Source organism: Pan troglodytes, chromosome 3 (genome assembly GCF_028858775.2).
Source record: "Pan troglodytes isolate AG18354 chromosome 3, NHGRI_mPanTro3-v2.0_pri, whole genome shotgun sequence".
Lineage (NCBI taxonomy): Eukaryota > Metazoa > Chordata > Mammalia > Primates > Hominidae > Pan > Pan troglodytes.
The window spans coordinates 13,006,175-13,026,187 of NC_072401.2; the positions used below are offsets into that span (position 1 = coordinate 13,006,175).

General features: G+C 37.9%; 1 long non-coding RNA gene across 1 annotated transcript in view; it reads left to right on the forward strand.

The window, feature by feature from the left end:
* Positions 1-3,870: 3,870 nt before the first annotated feature.
* Positions 3,871-20,013, forward strand: part of LOC107974196 (uncharacterized) — a 31,415-nt gene continuing 15,272 nt past the window's right edge. Inside the window, exon 1 of the long non-coding RNA XR_001716760.3 lies at positions 3,871-4,041. This is a non-coding gene — a long non-coding RNA (uncharacterized LOC107974196). The remainder of the gene's footprint in view (positions 4,042-20,013) is intronic.

The window sequence follows — 20,013 nt, forward strand, 5'->3', positions numbered from 1 at the left end:
AGGAGACTTAGAACTATATCACATGTTCATGTGATGGAAAAGAATACACAGATATGCTCTTACCCCACAATGTTAATTCCTCCACCTTTATTATAATATAGCTGAAAGCTCCTGGAGAGACTAACATTCTGAAAAATAAGATATTGCTCCACTGAATCAATGACATCACATTAAGTGAACTGGATGAGCAACAAATGACAAGTGTGTTGGAGGCCTTCCTAAGATTTATGTACTCCATATGGTAGGCAATAAACTCAAAGATTCAGGGTCCTGACATGTCAGTAAATACTGTAGGGATACACTGGGCTGGGAAGACTGGAACATCCGCTATAAAATAAAGAACAAATTGTTGCATCTTATACCTCCCACCATCAGGAAAGAAACCCAGTGCCTGTAAGATTCTTTGGGTTCTTGAGGCATCATTCTAACACTTGGCAATGCTGCTGCACCCATTTTCCCTGTGACAAGGAGGTCTGCCAGTTCTGAGTGGGCCCCAGAGCAGGAAAAGGCTCTTGCAGCAGGTCCAGACTGCAGCACAAGCAGCTCTGCCACTTGAGCCATAGGACCCAGCAGACACAGTAGGACTAAATGCATCTGTAGTCAGAAAAGATGTTGTGTAACATTTATAACAAACCACAATAAGAGAATTATAATGGATCCCTCTAGGGTTCCAAGGCAAGGCCATGCCATTTGCATCAGAGTTATCCACCATTCGAAAAACGGCCACTGGTGTCCTGCTAGGCCTTAAGAGACATAACACCTGACCACAGAAGAACACGTGATAGAGGACTTTGGCCAGTGAGACTATCAGAACCAAGCATACACTACTCTTTCAATCTTGAGTATTGCAATTAAAAATATAGTTGCTACTATTTTAGGCAAATCATAGTAGCTATTTTTATTTATTTTTTACCTTTTAATAATCTTGAAAATTTATTTAAAATATGAAAATTTAAATGTTCTGAATATGTATGTTTATGTATGTATATGTAAATATATGTATATAAATGTACGTATTTCACGTTTTGGAAAGCTTATGATTAGTTCTTTCACTGATATGTCTATTGTTTTATACATTAAGAATATTTGCTTTTAAGAATATTAACAAATATAAATAAAATTAACATTTATTCCATTTCCCACCTACAGTGTGCCATTTGACTTGTAGTTTTATTTATAGCATTTTGGGGCACAGGAAATTGTCCTTATTCAATGTTTAGAAAGTAAGTTTATTATCCTTTTATTCTGTGTCTTCCTTTGATGTCAGTACACTAATTTAAGATACCAAGTTATTCAGTAAAAAATTTTACTTTAAGAAAAATTCTACTCATAATACATATAGAAAATTTATAGCGATGGGGAACAAAATTTGAAACTTCCTATTCTTCAAACCTTAAAATCATCAATAAACATGTTTCAGCATATTTCTCCCCCACATTTTTTTTTTTTTTTTTTTTTTTTTCTCCTGCCTCAGCCTCCCGAGTAGCTGGGACTACAGGCGCCCGCTACCACGCCCGGCTAATTTTTTGTATTTTTAGTAGAGGCGGGGTTTCACCGTGTTAGCCAGGATGGTCTCGATCTCCTGACCTCGTGATCCGCCCGCCTCGGCCTCCCAAAGTGCTGGGATTACAGGCGTGAGCCACCGCGCCCGGCCCCTCCCCCACATTTTAATATGTACATTTTTCTGCATATTTTTAACAATGCCAAGTTTACAATCTTCTCTTTCACTTTTTTCACTTAACATTTTCCCGTTTCATTAGTGCTGGCTGTCTACTACCCAACCAGGGACACTCACCATGACTATTGTTGTAAAATTGTCTTGCTTCTATTTTTTCCAATTATAAATAATGCCACAATAAACATCTTTGTATATAATCTTCCCTTATCCCAGGGAGTGGATTATTTCCATTGGACACATTCAGACAAAATGGGATTCTGAGTCAAAGGACATGAGGTACTGAAGAATATTACTATATATTGCCAAATTTCTCTGGCAGTATTTCTTCCCCAATTATATGAGCCTTCAAACTGTTCCTAACAGCAGAATCCACTGCTCTTGGTGGTTGTTTTGCCCTTTGAGCCATAGACGTGCACACGTATATGCACATATCCACAATCAACTCTTACCCTATTACCCATGTTTTAAGTGGAAATTATAATGACGTGTGCCTCTTTTAGCTATAGTTTAAGGTAAGGAAAAAGTAAATTGTGGCTTATGAGTTATTGATTGAAAGCAAGGTATCATTTGTCAAAGCAGTCATTGGCCTGAAATACCAGCAACTATACAAACACATATGCCCCAATCACAGGTTTTTTGCTCATGTTCTGTTATGGAAACACAAAGGCATATTGATTACATTCTGGAATTAAAGCTCAACTTGATGGCTGCAAATATACCATTACCTATAACACATTTATTTTTGAGACTTGTTTAACTGTAGCAGCTAAGAAAATCAATGTGTGGGGGCCCAGCCAGACTGACCTTTATCAAACAAAATAACCTTTCATGTCTTTTTTTCCCCCTCCACTCTTCATGTAATTTTACTTCTGCTCCTCTATGGTCTCATGATCTCATGGTACTTAGAAAAATCACACAAAAACTGTATTAGGTAGCTTGGAGTAAAGATGACTTGATTGAAACAGAGGGAAAAAGGGACATTTCCACAGGTTGTAATTAATGGCCCAGGGCAGAGGACCTGTATAAGCTATTAGCTAATGCATTTTGATTTTTTTTTTTCATTTTTCTCTTTTCCCTCTTTGTGAGAGGTTGCTATCTTCCTTTGAGGGAAGTAAATATGACACCTCAGAAATGTATTTAAAATAAAAGACTCTCAAGTGACAAAAAACATATTGACTTTATCAGAGGTGTTCAAATTTCTTCAAGAAAAGGCACATTACATATTGGTAATGCAAACAGTTCTTTCACATGGAATCTGTGTCCTTCATATTTTTGAAAAACATTTTGGCAAAGGCTTATTGGCTGACGCTCCCCAGTCAAGGCCATTAAGAGTGGAGGTGGGTGAAAGAAAAAAAATGGGACCCTGGAGTAACCATTGCCATGTTGGAGTTTAAGAACATCACTATCATGGGGATAGGGAACATGATGGTTGAAAAGGATGTACTTTGACATCATTAATTTTTAAAAATTATTTATTCATTCATTTACATACACTGAGCACTGACTCCCACCCAGGGACTGGTTGCCTATATGGTCGGAGTCTGGCTGCACAAGTGTCCACTTGAATAAATGATAATTAATTCACTGAGCCAGCTTAGGAGTTGAAGCATGCCCAAAGTGATGCAGGAGATCCTACAGAAAAGTCACCATATGTAAGAGAGCTGAAAAGGGCTTCCGGCAGAACAGTCCAGATTCACTAGGCTGGGTTTGAAAAGCTATGTAGACGTTGTTTTTTTCTGAGAAGATGGAGAAGGAAATTCACATGGAGGGAGTAGCACTTTGTCCGGGATCCTTTAGGGAAGTCTGAAGATGATGTGGCTGTAGTAAAGGTCCCATAGAGGGACTGGGAAGAGATGAAGCTGGAAAGGTATTTTGGGGCCATATGGGACAGTCTTTTAAGCCAGCTGGAGTTTTGATTTATGTTTCATTTTCCCATAGGGGAATGACATGCTCTGCATTTGACCCTTTCAATCTATTTGCAAATAGTAGCCAAGTTCAGTCAGATCACTTAACACTTTTGCAAAATCTGTAATGACTTCCATTTTACTCAAAATAAAATCCAACTAACAGTGAATTATAAGACAGTGCATGCTTGCCCCTCCTCCCTCTCATCTCTTATTGAGCTACTCTCTCATCCACTGTAACCCAACCACAATGACCTCATAACTGTTCCTCAAACACTCTAGAGTCTTCAGCTCTTGAACTCCAGGATTCTCACCAGTGGCCAACAGTTTCTCAGACCTTAGGTTTTGAACTGAGTTACATCATCAGCTTTCCTGGTTTTAAGGCTTTCAAACATGGATTGGCTTCTCTGATTCTCCAGTTTGCCGACAACCTATCCTGGGACTTTCCTGCCATCATAAGTGAGTGAGTCAATTCCCCTAATAAATCCCATCTCTCACTTCTCTCTCTCTCTCAATGTACATGTTTCCCTCTGGATAACCCTGGCTAAAACTAAGATCCAGACTAACTCTAGGTACTTCACTACTGTTTGCAATGCCTGAGCAGGACCAGAGTGGGTGTCTGGGGCTTTGGGGAGTGCTTAAAGGGATTCCTGCTCTCATTGATTGGAGGGAAAGTTTTCTCGCAATTGGAAAGAGAAGTTCCAAAGAAACAGGTAGAAAATAGAGAAAAAGGGCTTTCAGATTGACCTGAAATCTCAACATTTTGTTGAAGGAAGAAATCATATTCTCAATGCCAGTACATGGTCTGGAATTGTTTCACAGGATGGGAAACGAATAGGAACTAGGAACTGCATAGTAAATTGTAATAAATAGTAGGATTGGTCCATACGTCTAAGTGGCTTATGGACTTAGCAAAAAGGACAGAAAGCTAATGAAGCTCTCTGTGATTTAGGATTTAGGATTTAAGTCATGATTAACACAATAACATTTGCTTTCATCAGCTGGCTAATACAAAACAGAGTCTCTATCCAGAGATAATAATGATCATGAACAAGTCAACAATTGCTACCCAAGAGTGAGCAGCACTTTATGTGCCAGGTACTTTTAATGAAAGTTTTAAATAGTTTAATCCAAGAGTTGGCAACATTTTTCTGTCAAGAGCCAGGTGGTAAACATTTTGAAATTCAGGACATATGATCTCTGTCACAACTACCTGACTCTGCTATTACAGCAGAAACACAGCCACAGATGACACGCAAACAAGTTGGCATACTATGTTTTGATAAAACTTTATTTACAAAAATAAGAAAAGGCAGTCTCTAGATTTGGCCATGGGCTGTAATTTGATGGCCTCTGGTTTGGTTTAGCTGATAGCCTTCCCAGCTCTATGGTATTATTTTTAACCCCAATATATTGATTAGGGGACTGGAGCTAAATTAGGGCTAAGCTGAGATATAGAAGGGGGCACTGTTCTAATACATATCAATATAATTCCAATGCCTACATTCTTTATTCTACATTGAATTTTTCACTCAGCTGTGACAAATGAATCTGTATTTCTACCATCTATATCCCTTTTTCACCAAAGGAACCGCTAGTGGAAGATATGTTGGTTTTATCAGCCCTTATTCAGCTCCAAACTTCGGTGGGGACCCTCAGAGATAGCGCATGTTTTCTGTTTCTCAAGTACATTTACCTGCTCCAGTGCCCCCAGGGATTTTTGCTAAGTCTACCTATTTGCCCTTTCTTTGTTGTTCTGCCTACATTGAAAGCCTGACATGCGAATTTTATTTTAATGTCAACCTCAATTTGTCAATGCTAGAAGCTTTCCTTGTGAACTTCTGAAAAACAAGGGAGTAGATTGAGAACGAAGGGATTACTCATTGAATACTAATTATACATGTAATTCCTTCTTGCTGAGAAGAGAAAAAAAGCAACAAGCTGGAAAATTTAAATTTGACCAAGTGGGGCCAAAGAAATAGTAGAAAAGGCAACATGGTCTATGAGGAACAACGCTAAGCCAAGGAACTACGATTCATGGATTCACTGGCTATTTTCTCTAAGCTCTGTGGCCTTGAATATGTCACTTTGTTGTCTCTATTATGGAATATAAACAACCTAATTGAAAAGTATAACCTTTGGAACTTCCCAGAATTTGTTTTTTGTCCTCTGCACATGGATGGAGACATCAAAAGAAACATGAACCTTGGTAGGCACACATATTTGAGTGCAGCCTCCCAAACTATAAGTAGCACCTAAAGCCTGTCTTTATTACCCTTCTGATCATCTTGTCCCCTTCCTCATCAAGACCAAGAATGTCACTCCTATGCAGAAGTATTTCTTAGTTTTGCTTTCTAGTATGAGAAGCAAGAATCTCCCCAACAAACTGGCATCACTAACGACGGACCCTTCTTCGGAGATCTGTCCCTAACCTCCACTAAAATGGCATCTTCTCTCCTGAAAGCCCGGTAGCATACAATAGAGTATTCATGAAATTTATACCAGGAATCAGATAGAAGCAGTGACTATTCCCTCAAAGAGTATCAGGGAGGGAAACTCCTAAAGACGGAAACTCTTGGCAACCTAAACTTATAAAATAGTCTTCTGAAAAACTATGTAAAACTCTCATATCAGGTACCACCTTAAATAGAAGAGTGATTTTCTAACACTGACTCCAAATAATTACATTAACATGCAAGCTTCATCTCACCCACTTTTAACATCCTGTATTCCTTAAAATCAGGCATTGAGGGCACATTCTGAGGTTGGCACTAATACAAAAGAAGCAAATTCATAGTTCCATTGAGATTAATGTATTTATTTGTATAAGTAAAGGTGTGTGGCCAAATGTCACAACCTTCAACTTGGAAAGCCAGTTTTCTAAAGTAAAATGTAAATTTTATTTTTAATGACATTGGTTGAAAGAAAAAAAGCATTTTGCCTTCCTCCTTCCCAAGAATCCTTTGTACCTTTGGGGGATGAATTGTTCCACCATCTCTTTCAGTTTTAATAATTTATTTTTCCTGGAACTGCTGAGAGTCTTGTTTTTCCACCGGTATTCAAAACTGCTTGGGCTTGGTGCTTCCCCGAGTATATAAAACCAGCTTCACAGGAGACTTAGTGGCTCAGATAATGTGACTGCATCCACAGGAGCTTGTTTTGTAGAGCTGGTTAACGTGAAATGCTTTATAAAGAACGTCATTATCTGCCTCTAATGGAAGATTTTTCCTTCACCAAATGGAGAATCTCTCTTTCACAGCTCTCAGAGACGTTTAAAAACGGTTCCACTTCTGATTCCTGTTATATTTATGATCAGGCCCTTCAGATATTGAGGGAGGAAAAAATAAGCATGAGGTCATCCTAACTGAAATTTTAAGTTATATAAACTGGAAGATTTACTGGGTAACAGTATGCTTTTTATGATTACAGAGTTAATTTGAGTTTTCCAAAAATATATGTTAATTTTAACATATTTTTATGTTTTATGTTGCTTTTAGTTCAAATAATTGTACATATTTATGGGGTAGAGTGTGATGTTTTGATGCATATGTGCATTGTAGAATGATCAAATCAAAGTAATTAGCATATCTGTGATCTCAAACATATCGTTTTTTGTAAGAACATTTAAAATTCTCTCTTCTAGCTGTTTTGGAGTGTTAATGTATTATTGTTGACTATAGAATACTTACATTTGTTCAGCACTTACCATGTGTTCAGTGCTTTATATTTTATATTTGTCACATCTCACAATCCCTAGAAGAGACATATTGATATCTCTACCTCACATGAAGAAATTCAGAGAAACTAATTGAGTTGTGTGGAACCATTGAGTATTATGGAAACTAAGAGCAAAACTTTTATAATTGGAACACCTATATTCAAACTCCATCTTTACCACTTGATGATAAGATTTAAATCTGAGTCTTAGAGGCTGTTCTCTGGGACTGATCTTCTCACTTTTAAAAATGTCGATAATTAATAGGTTAACATAAAATAAAAATGTAGTAGATAGAATTTAAAAAATACTTTTCACACATGATAGGGAAGATTTGCTAGCTAAAATGTAGAAGAGATTAAAATCTAAGATGGATAAAAAAATTTAAAAACATCAATACATAATAGGTAAAGTATATTATTAAATAAGTAAATGGAGTAACATAAATAGGTAATAAATATTGAATTGTCAGTAAAAATTTTCAAAAGTAAAAAATAATATTATGTTATTCTAGTATGTGAATAAAGGAGAGTAAATGATATTTAACAATAGAGGAACAAGTACTTTTATAAGCAAGTATAGCAGTCAGCACACTTTTGCCATAGGGTAGGTTTCTAATATTTTCTTATATATTCTACTATTAAAACATGGAATATTTATTTATCCCAAAGAGATAGATAGAAATATCAGGATATAGAAATGAAATGTGAAACATCATTTATATTTTTTGAAATCTTGGGAAATACCTAAAGGTAATTAAAAATAGGAGATTAGTTAATTTATGGTAAATCCAAACAGTGAAATTACCTTAGTCTACATAAAAATGTGACTGGTAAATGTATTTATTAACTTAGAAAAATCTCTTATGTATTAAGTAAAAAAAAAACAGTATAAAAAAATGCAGTTTGTTATTTTAAAATGATATGCTATTACTATTCGCAATAAAAGATATCTGAGCACTGTGTGCCAGATATTGCACTAGTACTAAACACATACATGTGTGTGCATATATGTGTATAATTGTATATATACATGTGTTAATTAACTCTGAGTGATGTTTTATTATTCCTAATCTACAAATAGGAATATAGGAATACAAGATTAAGGAATTTGCACAACATAACTCAGTTAGTACGTGTCTCTACCAGGATTTGAACACAGTGATATCTGATTTCAAACAAGACATAAAAATCACTGGGTTCCAAATTTATTTATTTATTTTACTCAACCCATATGAGTGTGTGCATAAAATATGCATACATAAATCCCATGAAAACTCGTAATCATCAATAAACTCTAAACATAATTAAGACAGTGGGTACAATCCCTAGTGTCATGGACTGAATGTTTGTGTACCCTCAAAATTCACATGTTGAAGCCCGAAAGCTCATCACGATGGTGTTTAGAAGAGAACCTTTGGGAGGTGATTAAGGTTAGAGAAGTCATGAGGCTGGGGCCCTTATGGTGGGATTAGTGCCTTTATAAGAAGAGACACCACAGAGCTTACTCTCTCTTTCTCCACCATATGAGGCAAGAACACAGATATCTACAAGCCAGAAAGAATCCTCTCCAGAACTTCATGTTCTGGCACCCTAATCCTGGACTTCCAACCTCCAGAATTGTAATAAATCAATGTCTGTTGCTTAAGGCACCCAGTATTGTATTATAGCAGCCAGTTTGTTAGGAAAGAAGTACATAAATCTCTATTTCAAATAATTTTTCTGGACATTTTTGAAATTACTTGGTAGCTTCTTACATCAGATAATATCATCATTATTTTACAGATATATTGTTGCTAAAGATGAACTTGTATTTGCAGGAGGACAAACAAGAACTCTGCTAGATTCTTGGCTGGGATTTCTAAGCCATTTTTTTTTTATCATGTGACAATTAGTTCACATAAACTAGATAATATACACTGAAAATCCATGAACTATGCCAGCCTAAAGTGCCTGATGCCACAATAAGAAAGATGAAAATAAACAAGGCAGAAGATCAAATTCTCTACTTTTGAAGTTTTACTGTTTTACTAGCATGCCTCTTGTGTTTGACATTTAACTTAGCCAGATTTAAGAAAATTTAATAGAGTCTGGTTCTCTGGCTGCATTCTGAAGCAGAATGAGATATAAGACAAAGAAGTAGGAAGTTGGCTCTACATTTTTCTTTGTTTTCCTGTATTAAATATATGTTATTTCTCTGAAGGCCTAAAGATTATTCTTTATCACTTATTTTGCCACTAATTTATTTCAATTTTTTCCCTTCTCTCTTCTTTCCTGACACTCCAATTATATGCATGCTACATCACTTAATGTTGTCCCAATGATTATAGATAGATAGTATATATTATGACTGTTAAATGTATAAAGATAATTTTATTACATGTAAAATATCATAAATATATGGTATTTGCTATATACTATATATGTATAAATATGTATTATATTGTAAATACTTTTAATTATAGCTATTAAATATATAATTCATACATAATTATACTTTTTATTTTAATAATAATTCATTTTATTTCATTACAATTTATATGAGTAAATTATAATGTAAAATACAAATTATATATATAATTTCCAAAAATCAATAAATACATTAAAAATCACATTATTAAGTGAATATAATTTTATTTTGAAATTACCTGTATCTATCTATATCTGTATCCCTCTATCTCTATCATATAGTATTCATTTTCTTCGTGGTTCATTTTAGATAATTTCTGTGGCACTGTCTTCATGTTGTTAATCTTTTTTTTTTTTTAATTCTTTTTTACTATTATACTTTAAGTATTAGGGTACATGTGCACAATGTGCAGGTTAGTTACATATGTATACATGTGCCATGCTGGTGCGCTGCACCCACTAACTCATCATCTAGCACTAGGTATATCTCCTAATGCTATCCCCCCCCCCCCCCCGCACAACAGGCCCCAGAGTGTGATGTTCCCCTTCCTGTGTCCATGTGCTCTCATTGTTCAATTCCCACCTATGACTGAGAATATGCGGTGTTTGGTTTCTTGTTCTTGCGATAGTTTACTGAGAATGATGATTTCCGATTTCATCCATGTCCCTACAAAGGACATGAACTCATCATTTTTTACGGCTGCATAGTATTCCATGGTGTATATGTGCCACATTTTCTTAATCTAATCTATCATTGTTGGACATTTGGGTTGGTTCCAAGTCTTTGCTATTGTGAATAATGCCGCAATAAACATACGTGTGCATGTGTCTTTATAGCAGCATGATTTATAGTCCTTTGGGTATATACCCAGTAATGGGATGGCTGGGTCAAATGGTATTTCTAGTTCTAGATCCCTGAGGAATCGCCACACTGACTTCCACAATGGTTGAACTAGTATACAGTCCCACCAACAGTGGAAAGGTGTTCCTATTTCTCCACATCCTCTTCAGCACCTGTTGTTTCCTGACTTTTTAATGATTGCCATTCTAACTGGTTTGAGATGGTATCTCATTGTGGTTTTGATTTGCATTTCTCTGATGGCCAGCGATGGTGAGCATTTTTTCATGTGTTTTTTGGCAGCATAAATGTCTTCTTTTGAGAAATGTCTGATCATGTCCGTTGCACACTTTTTGATGGGGTTGTTTTTTTCTTGTAAATTTGTTTGAGTTCATTGTAGATTCTGGATATTAGCCCTTTGTCAGATGAGTAGGTTGCAAAAATTTTCTCCCATTCTGTAGGTTGCCTGTTCATTCTGCTGGTAGTTTCTTTTGCTGTGCAGATGCTCTTTAGTTTAATTAGATCCCATTTGTCAATTTTGGCTTTTGTTGCCATTGCTTTTGGTGTTTTAGACATGAAGTCCTTGCCCATGCCTATGTCCTGAATGGTATTGCCGAGGTTTTCTTCTAGGGTTTTTATGGTTTTAGGTCTAACGTTTAAGTCTTTAATCCATCTTGAATTGATTTTTGTATAAGGTATAAGGAAGGGATCCAGTTTCAGCTTTCTCCATATGGCTAGCCAGTTTTCCCAGCACCATTTATTAAATAGGGAATCCTTTCCCCATTGCTTGTTTTTCTCAGGTTTGTCAAAGATCAGATAGTTGTAGATATGCGGCGTTATTTCTGAGGGCTCTGTTCTGTTCCATTGATCTATATCTCTGTTTTGGTACCAGTACCATGCTGTTTTGGTTACTGTAGCCTTGTAGTATAGTTTGAAGTCACGTAGTGTGATGCCTCCAGCTTTGTTCTTTTGGCTTAGGATTGACTTGGTGATGTGGGCTCTTTTTTGGTGCCATATGAACTTTAAAGTAGTTTTTTCCAATTCTGTGAAGAAAGTCATTGGTAGCTTGATGGGGATGGCATTGAATCTGTAAATTACCTTGGGCAGTATGGCCATTTTCACGATATTGATTCTTCCTACCCATGAGCATGGAATGTTCTTCCATTTGTTTGTATCCTCTTTTATTTCCTTGAGCAGTGGTTTGTAGTCCTCCTTGAAGAGGTCCTTCACATCCCTTGTAAGTTGGATTCCTAGGTATTTTATTCTCTTTGAAGCAATTATGAATGGGAGTTCACTCATGATTTGGCTCTCTGTTTGTCTGTTGTTGATGTATAAGAATGCTTGTGATTTTTGTACATTGATTTTGTATCCTGAGACTTTGCTGAAGTTGCTTATCAGCTTAAGGAGATTTTGGGCTGAGACAATGGGGTTTTCTAGATATACAATCATGTCATCTGCAAACAGGGACAATTTGACTTCCTCTTTTCCTAATTGAATACCCTTTATTTCCTTCTCCTGCCTTATTGCCCTGGCCAGAACTTCCAACACTATGTTAAATAGGAGTGGTGAGAGAGGGCATCCCCGTCTTGTGCCAGTTTTCAAAGGGAATGCTTCCAGTTTTCGCCCATTCAGTATGATATTGGCTGTGGGTTTGTCATAGATAGCTCTTATTATTTTGAAATACGTCCCATCAATACCTAATTTATTGAGAGTTTTTAGCATGAAGGGTTGTTGAATTTTGTCAAAGGCTTTTTCTGCATCTATTGAGATAATCATGTGGTTTTTGTCATTGGTTCTGTTTATATGCTGGATTACATTTATTGATTTGTGTATATTGAACCAGCCTTGCATCCCAGGGATGAAGCCCACTTGATCATGGTGGATAAGCTTTTTGATGTGCTGCTGGATTCGTTTTGCCAGTATTTTATTGAGGATTTTTGCATCAATGTTCATCAAGGATATTGGTCTAAAATTCTGTTTTTTGGTTGTGTCTCTGCCCGGCTTTGGTATCAGGATGATGCTGGTCTCATAAAATGAGTTAGGGAGGATTCCCTCTTTTTCTATTGATTGGAATAGTTTCAGAAGGAATGGTACCGGTTCCTCCTTGTACCTCTGGTAGAATTCGGCTGTGAATCCATCTGGTCCTGGACTCTTTGTGGTTGGTAAGCTATTGATTATTGCCACAATTTCAGATCCTGTTATTGGTCTATTCAGAGATTCAACTTCTTCCTGGTTTAGTCTTGGGGGAGTGTATGTGTCGAGGAATTTATCCATTTCTTCTAGATTTTCTAGTTTATTTGTGTAGAGGTGTTTGTAGTATTCTCTGATGGTAGTTTGTATTTCTGTGGGATCGGTGGTGATATCCCCTTTATCATTTTTTATTGTGTCTATTTGATTCTTCTCTCTTTTTTTCTTTATTAGTCTTGCCAGCGGTCTATCAATTTTGTTGATCCTTTCAAAGAACCAGCTCCTGGATTTAGTAATTTTTTGAAGGGTTTTTTGTGTCTCTATTTCCTTCAGTTCTACTCTGATTTTAGTTATTTCTTGCCTTCTGCTAGCTTTTGAATGTGTTTGCTCTTGCTTTTCTAGTTCTTTTAATTGTGATGTTAGGGTGTAAATTTTGGATCTTTCCTGCTTTCCCTTGTGGGCATTTAGTGCTATAAATTTCCCTCTACACACTGCTTTGAATGCATCCCAGAGATTCTGTTATGTTGTGTGTTTGTTCTTATTGGTTTCAAAGAACATCTTTATTTCTGCCTTCCTTTCCTTATTCATTCAGTAGTCATTCAGGAGCAGGTTGTTCAGTTTCCATGTAGTTCAGTGGTTTTGAGTGAGATTCTTAATCCTGAGTTCTAGTTTGATTGCACTGTGGTCTGAGAGATAGTTTGTTATAATTTATCTTCTTTCACATTTGCTGAGGAGAGCTTTACTTCCAACTATGTGGTCAATTTTGGAATAGGTGTGCTGTGGTGCTGAAAAAAATGTATATTCTGTTGATTTGGGGTGGAGGGTTCTGTAGATGTGTATTAGGTCCACTAGGTGCAGAGCTGAGTTCAATTCCTGGGTATCTTTGTTGACTTTCTGTCTCGTTGATCTGTCTAATGTTGACAGTGGGGTGTTAAAGTCTCCCATTACTAATGTATGGGAGTCTAAGTCTCCTTGTAGGTCATTCAGGACTTGCTTTATGAATCTGGATGCTCCCGTATTGGGTGCATATATATTTAGGATAGTTAGCTCTTCTTGTTGAATTGATCCCTTTACCATCATGTAATGGCCTTGTCTCTTTTGATCTTTGTTGGTTTAAAGTCTGTTTTATCAGAGACTAGGATTGCAACCCCTGCCTTTTTTTGTTTTCCATTTGCTTGGTAGATCTTCCTCCATCCTTTTATTTTGAGCCTGTGTGTGTCTCTGCATGTGAGATGGGTTTCCTGAATACAGCACACTGATGGGTCTTGACTCTTTATCCAATTTGCCAGTCTGTGTCTTTTAATTGGAGCATTTAGTCCATTTACATTTAAAGTTAATATTGTTATGTGTGAATTTGATCCTGTCATTATGATGTTAGCTGGTTATTTTGCTCGTTAGTTGATGCAGTTTCTTCCTAGTCTCGATGGTCTTTACATTTTGGCATGATTTTGCAGCGGCTGGTACTGGTTGTTTCTTTCCATGTTTAGCGCTTCCTTCAGGAGCTCTTTTAGGGCAGGCCTGGTGGTGACAAAATCTCTCAGTATTTGCTTGTCTGTAAAGTATTTTATTTCTCCTTCACTTATGAAGCTTAGTTTGGCTGGATATGAAATTCTGGGTTGAAAATTCTTTTCTTTAAGAATGTTGAATATTGGTCCCCCCTCTCTTCTAGCTTGTACAGTTTCTGCCGAGAGATCTGCTGTTATTCTGATGGGCTTCCCTTTGAGGGTAACCCGACCTTTCTCTCTGGCTGCCCTTAACATTTTTTCCTTCATTTCAACTTTGATGAATCTGACAATTATGTGTCTTGGAGTTGCTCTTCTCGAGGAGTATCTTCGCGGCGTTCTCTGTATTTCCTGAATCTGAATGTTGTCCTGCCTTGCTAGATTGGGGAAGTTCTCCTGGATAATATCCTGCAGAGTGTTTTCCAACTTGGTTCCATTCTCCCTGTCACTTTCAGGTACACCAATCTGACATAGATTTGGTCTTTTCACATAGTCCCATATTTCTTGGAGGCTTTGCTCATTTCTTTTTATTCTTTTTTCTCTAAACTTCCCTTCTTGCTTCATTTCATTCATTTCATCTTCCATCGCTGATACCCTTTCTTCCAGTTGACTGCATCAGCTCCTGAGGCTTCTGCATTCTTCGCTTAGTTCTCGAGCCTTGGTTTTCAGCTCCATCAGCTCCTTTAAGCACTTCTCTGTATTGGTTATTCTAGTTATACATTCTTCTAAATTTTTTTCAAAATTTTCAACTTCTTTGCCTTTGGTTTGAATGTCCTCCCGTAGCTCGGAGTAATTTGATCGTCTGAAGCCTTCTTCTCTCAGCTCGTCAAAGTCATTCTCCGTCCAGCTTTGTTCCATTGCTGGTGAGGAACTGCGTTCCTTTGGAGGAGGAGAGGCACTCTGCTTTTTAGAGTTTCCAGTTTTTCTGCTCTGTTTTTTCCCCATCTTTGTAGTTTTATCTACTTTTGGTCTTTGATGATGGTGATGTAAAGATGGGTTTTTGGTGGGGATGTCCCTTCTGTTAGTTTTCCTTCTCACAGACAGGACCCTCAGCTGCAGGTCTGTTGGAGTACCCGGCTGTGTGAGGTGTCAGTGTGCCCCTGCTGGGGGGTGCCTCCCAGTTAGGCTGCTCGGGGGTCAGGGTCAGGGACCCACTTGAGGAGGCAGTCTGCCCATTCTCAGATCTCCAGCTGCATGCTGAGAGAACCACTGCTCTCTTCAAAGCTGTCAGACAGGGACATTTAAGTCTGCAGAGGTTACTGCTGTCTTTTTGTTTTTCTGTGCCCCACCCCCAGAGGTGGAGCCTACAGAGGCAGGCAGGCCTCCTTGAGCTGTGGTGGGCTCCACCCAGTTCGAGCTTCCAGGCTGCTTTGTTTACCTAAGCAAGCCTGGGCAATGGCGGGCGCCCCTCCCCCAGCCTCGCTGCTGCCTTGCAGTTTGATCTCAGACAGCTGTGCTAGCAATCAGCGAGACTCCGTGGGGTAGGACCCTCCGAGCCAGGTGTGGGATATAATCTCATGGTGCGCCGTTTTTTAAGCCCATCGGAAAAGCGCAGTATTTGGTTGGGAGTGACCCGATTTTCCAGGTGCCGTCTGTCACCCCTTTCTTTGACTAGGAAAGGGAACTCCCTGACCCCTTGTGCTTCCCGAGTGAGGCAATGCCTCGCCCTGCTTCGGCTCGCGCAGGGTGCGCGCACCCACTGACCTGCGCCCACTGTCTGGCACTCCCTAGTGAGATGAACCCGGTACCTCAGATGGAAATGCAGAAATCACCTGTCTTCTGCCTCGCTCACGCTGGGAGCTGTAGACTGGAGCTGTTCCTATTCGGCCATCTTGGCTCCTCCCCCCCAGTCATGCTCAAAAGTGTCTAAACTACTGTTGGTCATCTACTGCTAGTGATGATCTCTGTCATTTTAAGATTGGGTTTTTACAGGAAAATTTTTCTCCGATGCGTTATATTTTAAATTTTTTTTGATAGACTAATTTTCATAATTTTTCATAGACTAATATTCTTTAACTCAATGCTATACTTTGTGAATTTTAAGTTCCTTATTGCTAGGTTTTATTTCATTCTGTTAAAAAGTATTGGGCTTTATCTGGCAGGTAATTTAGTTATTTTTGTGTTACATTAATAATTTTGACAGTTGTTTTTTAAGAGTATTTTGGGGTGGTGGTAGACAGGTGAAGTTAGAATAGTGTTTATTCTAAAAAATATTAACCCCCTAAGAACATTAAGCACGTGGCTCCCCTGTTGTCACTACTGATGGCACTGCTCATTCCACAAGGTCTCTGCTGGACACCTAATGATATAAAATTTAATGCTATCTGTTATAATCTTTTGGATTATAATGTTTCTTTTCTCGGGAACGTTCCTTGTTTGACCTTGTGGGTTTTAATTCTATACCTAAACAGAACACCAGATAGCATAAACTGAAGATCCACTAAATTAGGCCAGCCAAAATTATCTAGTAATACATGAGCAGATTCTATTCAAATAAAGATTCAGGAGGACCTATATGAAAATATCTGGAACTCCGTTTCTACACATCTCCCTTGTTTGGGGCACTCCCTCCAACACAGTCTAGCTGCTTTTTCCTCCTTTAACTCTGACCCAGGCCTCCTTTATTCAGCAAGATTGCTGGTATCTGGTTGGTTTCTGCTGCGTCCCCCTCATTCAGTAATTTCCTCCAGTCAAAAGCTACAGCAATCCTGAGACTCACGTTGTTTTCTTTCCTTTTTTCAGGGGTCACTTTTTTTGCTGCATGTTGTCCAATGTTTTAAAATAGTTATTTTCTACATTCTGGTCCATGTCTATTTAGTTTAACATTGCAAGAGAGCATTTTTGGACTATTTCATTCCATCTTGATCAGAACCTGAAATTAAAAATTCATATTGTTTGCTAGTTTTTCATTTCAAATTATGTCCAGCCATGTTGTATACATCTTATTAGTGATTCTACAGTAAGACTAAATGCTATAGAATGACCAAAATGCAAATGATGTAAAGATGTTCTTAAATTCAAACTAAACTGTATCCCAAAATTTCTGGAAGAAATTAAAGTCCAAAAATTAAAATAATAACTTCACAAGTTATGAAACTTAACTTAGAAAGTTAAGCAAAGGAATTAATGCTTAAAATAAAATTTTTCTTTTTTATTAAAGTTTAAGAAAATTCAAGTCTAAAATTCACTCTTTCAACTTCCTATATGGGCTCAGTTTCCTCGGGATTCCTCTCTCTCTCTCTCTCTCTCTTTCTTTCCTTCCCTCTTTTTCTAACTCTTTGTTTTAGATCCATGGAAAATGTCTTATTTCTTAAAGAGTCCAAATAGAATTTACAATATTGTATAGTGCCGTCTGACAGATAGTGTCACTTGAGATATTTCCACCTTCTCACAAAGTTTAGAAATGTGCAACATTGGCAGGACAGATCATGTTAAATATATAAATAATTTTTCTTCCTGTATTATATGTGCATGCACTCACACATGTATGAACATATATTCTTCCATACTTATACCTGTGTCTATATCCATCTATCATTTTTCTTTTATCCTTGAAAACAATTGCCAACATGCAGATATTTTCCAGAGACATAATGCCCAGTCTTTCCTGTACAGACTTTTTAAGTCCTTTGGCTCAATGCCTCCTTTTACTGTTTTTTTTTTTTTTTTTTTTTTTTGACGGAGTCTCGCTCTGTCGCCAGGCCGGAGTGCAGTGGCGCAATCTCAGCTCACTGTAACCTGCGCCTCCCAGGTTCAAGTGATTCTCCTGTGTCAGCCTCCCAAGTAGCTGGGACTCCAGGTGCACACTACCATGCCCAGCTAATTTTTGTATTTTTAGTAGATATGGGGTTTCACCGTGTTAGCCAGGATGGTTTCCATCTGATCTCATGATCCACCCACCTGGGCCTCCTAAAGTGTTGGGATTATAGGCGTGAGCCACCACGCCCTGCCTTTCTACTGCTCTTTACTGTGGAACTAACTCCTAGACCAACTTTTTTTTCCCTATGAAAAATTATTTAATCCAAAGCCATCTGGCATGGGGGATGAAGTTTCCACCATTCGAAGCATCCTCTGCCACACACACATCAAACAATATAAAATGATAACAAAATCAGCTATGAACATTGTCCTGCTCCTTTGTATAATGCCTTTGGGTGGGTCAGCACAGAGAATGGAAGGGGTATTCTTAGAAGCCATGCCTACACCAGAGTGTCTAACAACACATGACCCTTCATGAAAGTGATCACAAGCCACATAGATATATCCCACTCAACTCAAACTAAAACTGTGTCTAGTTTAATTTCCCGTTAGTCGGATCCCAGAAATGTCCATGTCTGTTCCCTTCCCAACCTTCTACTGGGGAAGAGAGATGAAGGGGAAGATGGAGTCCAAATAAGCAGTCGTCACAACCAATTGTGGATACAATGTCTTACTTTTGCCAATTTTACAAAATATATGACCTTATGAATACCTCGCTGAAAACTCTCAGAGAGGCCTGGAAAGGAGTTTGTGTTTCTTAGCTTCAGCACACATCTTCAGAAGTGTGTCTGTGAATCCAAGGTTGGTTCCTGTCCCTGAAAGAAGATTGGCATCTGGAGCACCTGACTTAACCCTACCTGCCTACTTTTGAAATAATAATTTGAAGCCAAGGCCCCAGTATTTCAGTGCAGTTCATGGACAACTCATGCATCTAAAATTGGAAGGCAGAGAATATTACTCTATCCCTGAATGACTAAAAGGCCTAGAAGACTTTTCACCTTATTGTGAAATGTTTGCCTGGGCTAAAGCTATTTGGGTAAAGCTGAGTCATAGCTCAAGATCAAGATGTAGCAGCTTGGCCCACCATCTGCTGAGGCCAGTTGTAGTCTAGTCTGTGTTTGTAGTTAGGCTTTATGGAGCAAGCAACTGCTGTGGCCAATGTCGTCGGCAGGGTACTAGGTGCAAAGCTTTTGGAATTTGTTATCAAAGTCTAAGAGCTACTGGGTGCTTCCCACAAATTGAGCAGGCAGTCCTCAGCTTTACTGAAGTCTTCATTTTTGCTGAGGCTAACATGCCCACTATTTGCATTTCAGACCATATCCTCCATGATTTTGTTCCATCCCAGGACTTCTATTCCACTACTGATTCCAATGTCTATCCTTTTCCTGAGTCCTGAGGCCCATGCCTCTCCTAAGGTTTCCCCTTTCTTAAAAGAAATAAAGTCCAGGATCCTATTGCATAAGGGCTTGTATATACGCTGTTGCTTCTACAAAACAATCATCTTGTCTTTGCACAAAATTGCCCTAAATTACAGAAATCAATTAAGTTCTACATGTCATGTGCTCTGAGGTCTAAGCCGAGTGCTCACAAAGCAGTAGATAAAATCCAATGGAAAAAAAGTAGCCTTGTATTTCAGCATGAGCCTGTGTGAATCATGAGGCTTAAAATGCCATACCCACACAATAGGACCAACATAAGATATGCTGACCCCCAAAAAAGATTAATGTTAAGGATATTAATATTGTAGACATAATACCAGGGTTGGAATCCTTGCTCTGCCATTTACTAGGTATGTGACATTAGGCAACTTGCCTCCTTTATCTGCACTTAAAAATCCTCTTCACTGTAATAAGGATAACACTCTAATACAGTAACATCATATTGTATGATAACATTGCTATAGAATGAATGATGGTGTCTCCACAAAATTAATATGATGAAACATAATCTCCATGAGTTGGTATTAGGAAGTAAGGTCTTAGAGAGGTGATTAGGTCATGACAGTAGATTTTTTGTGTATTG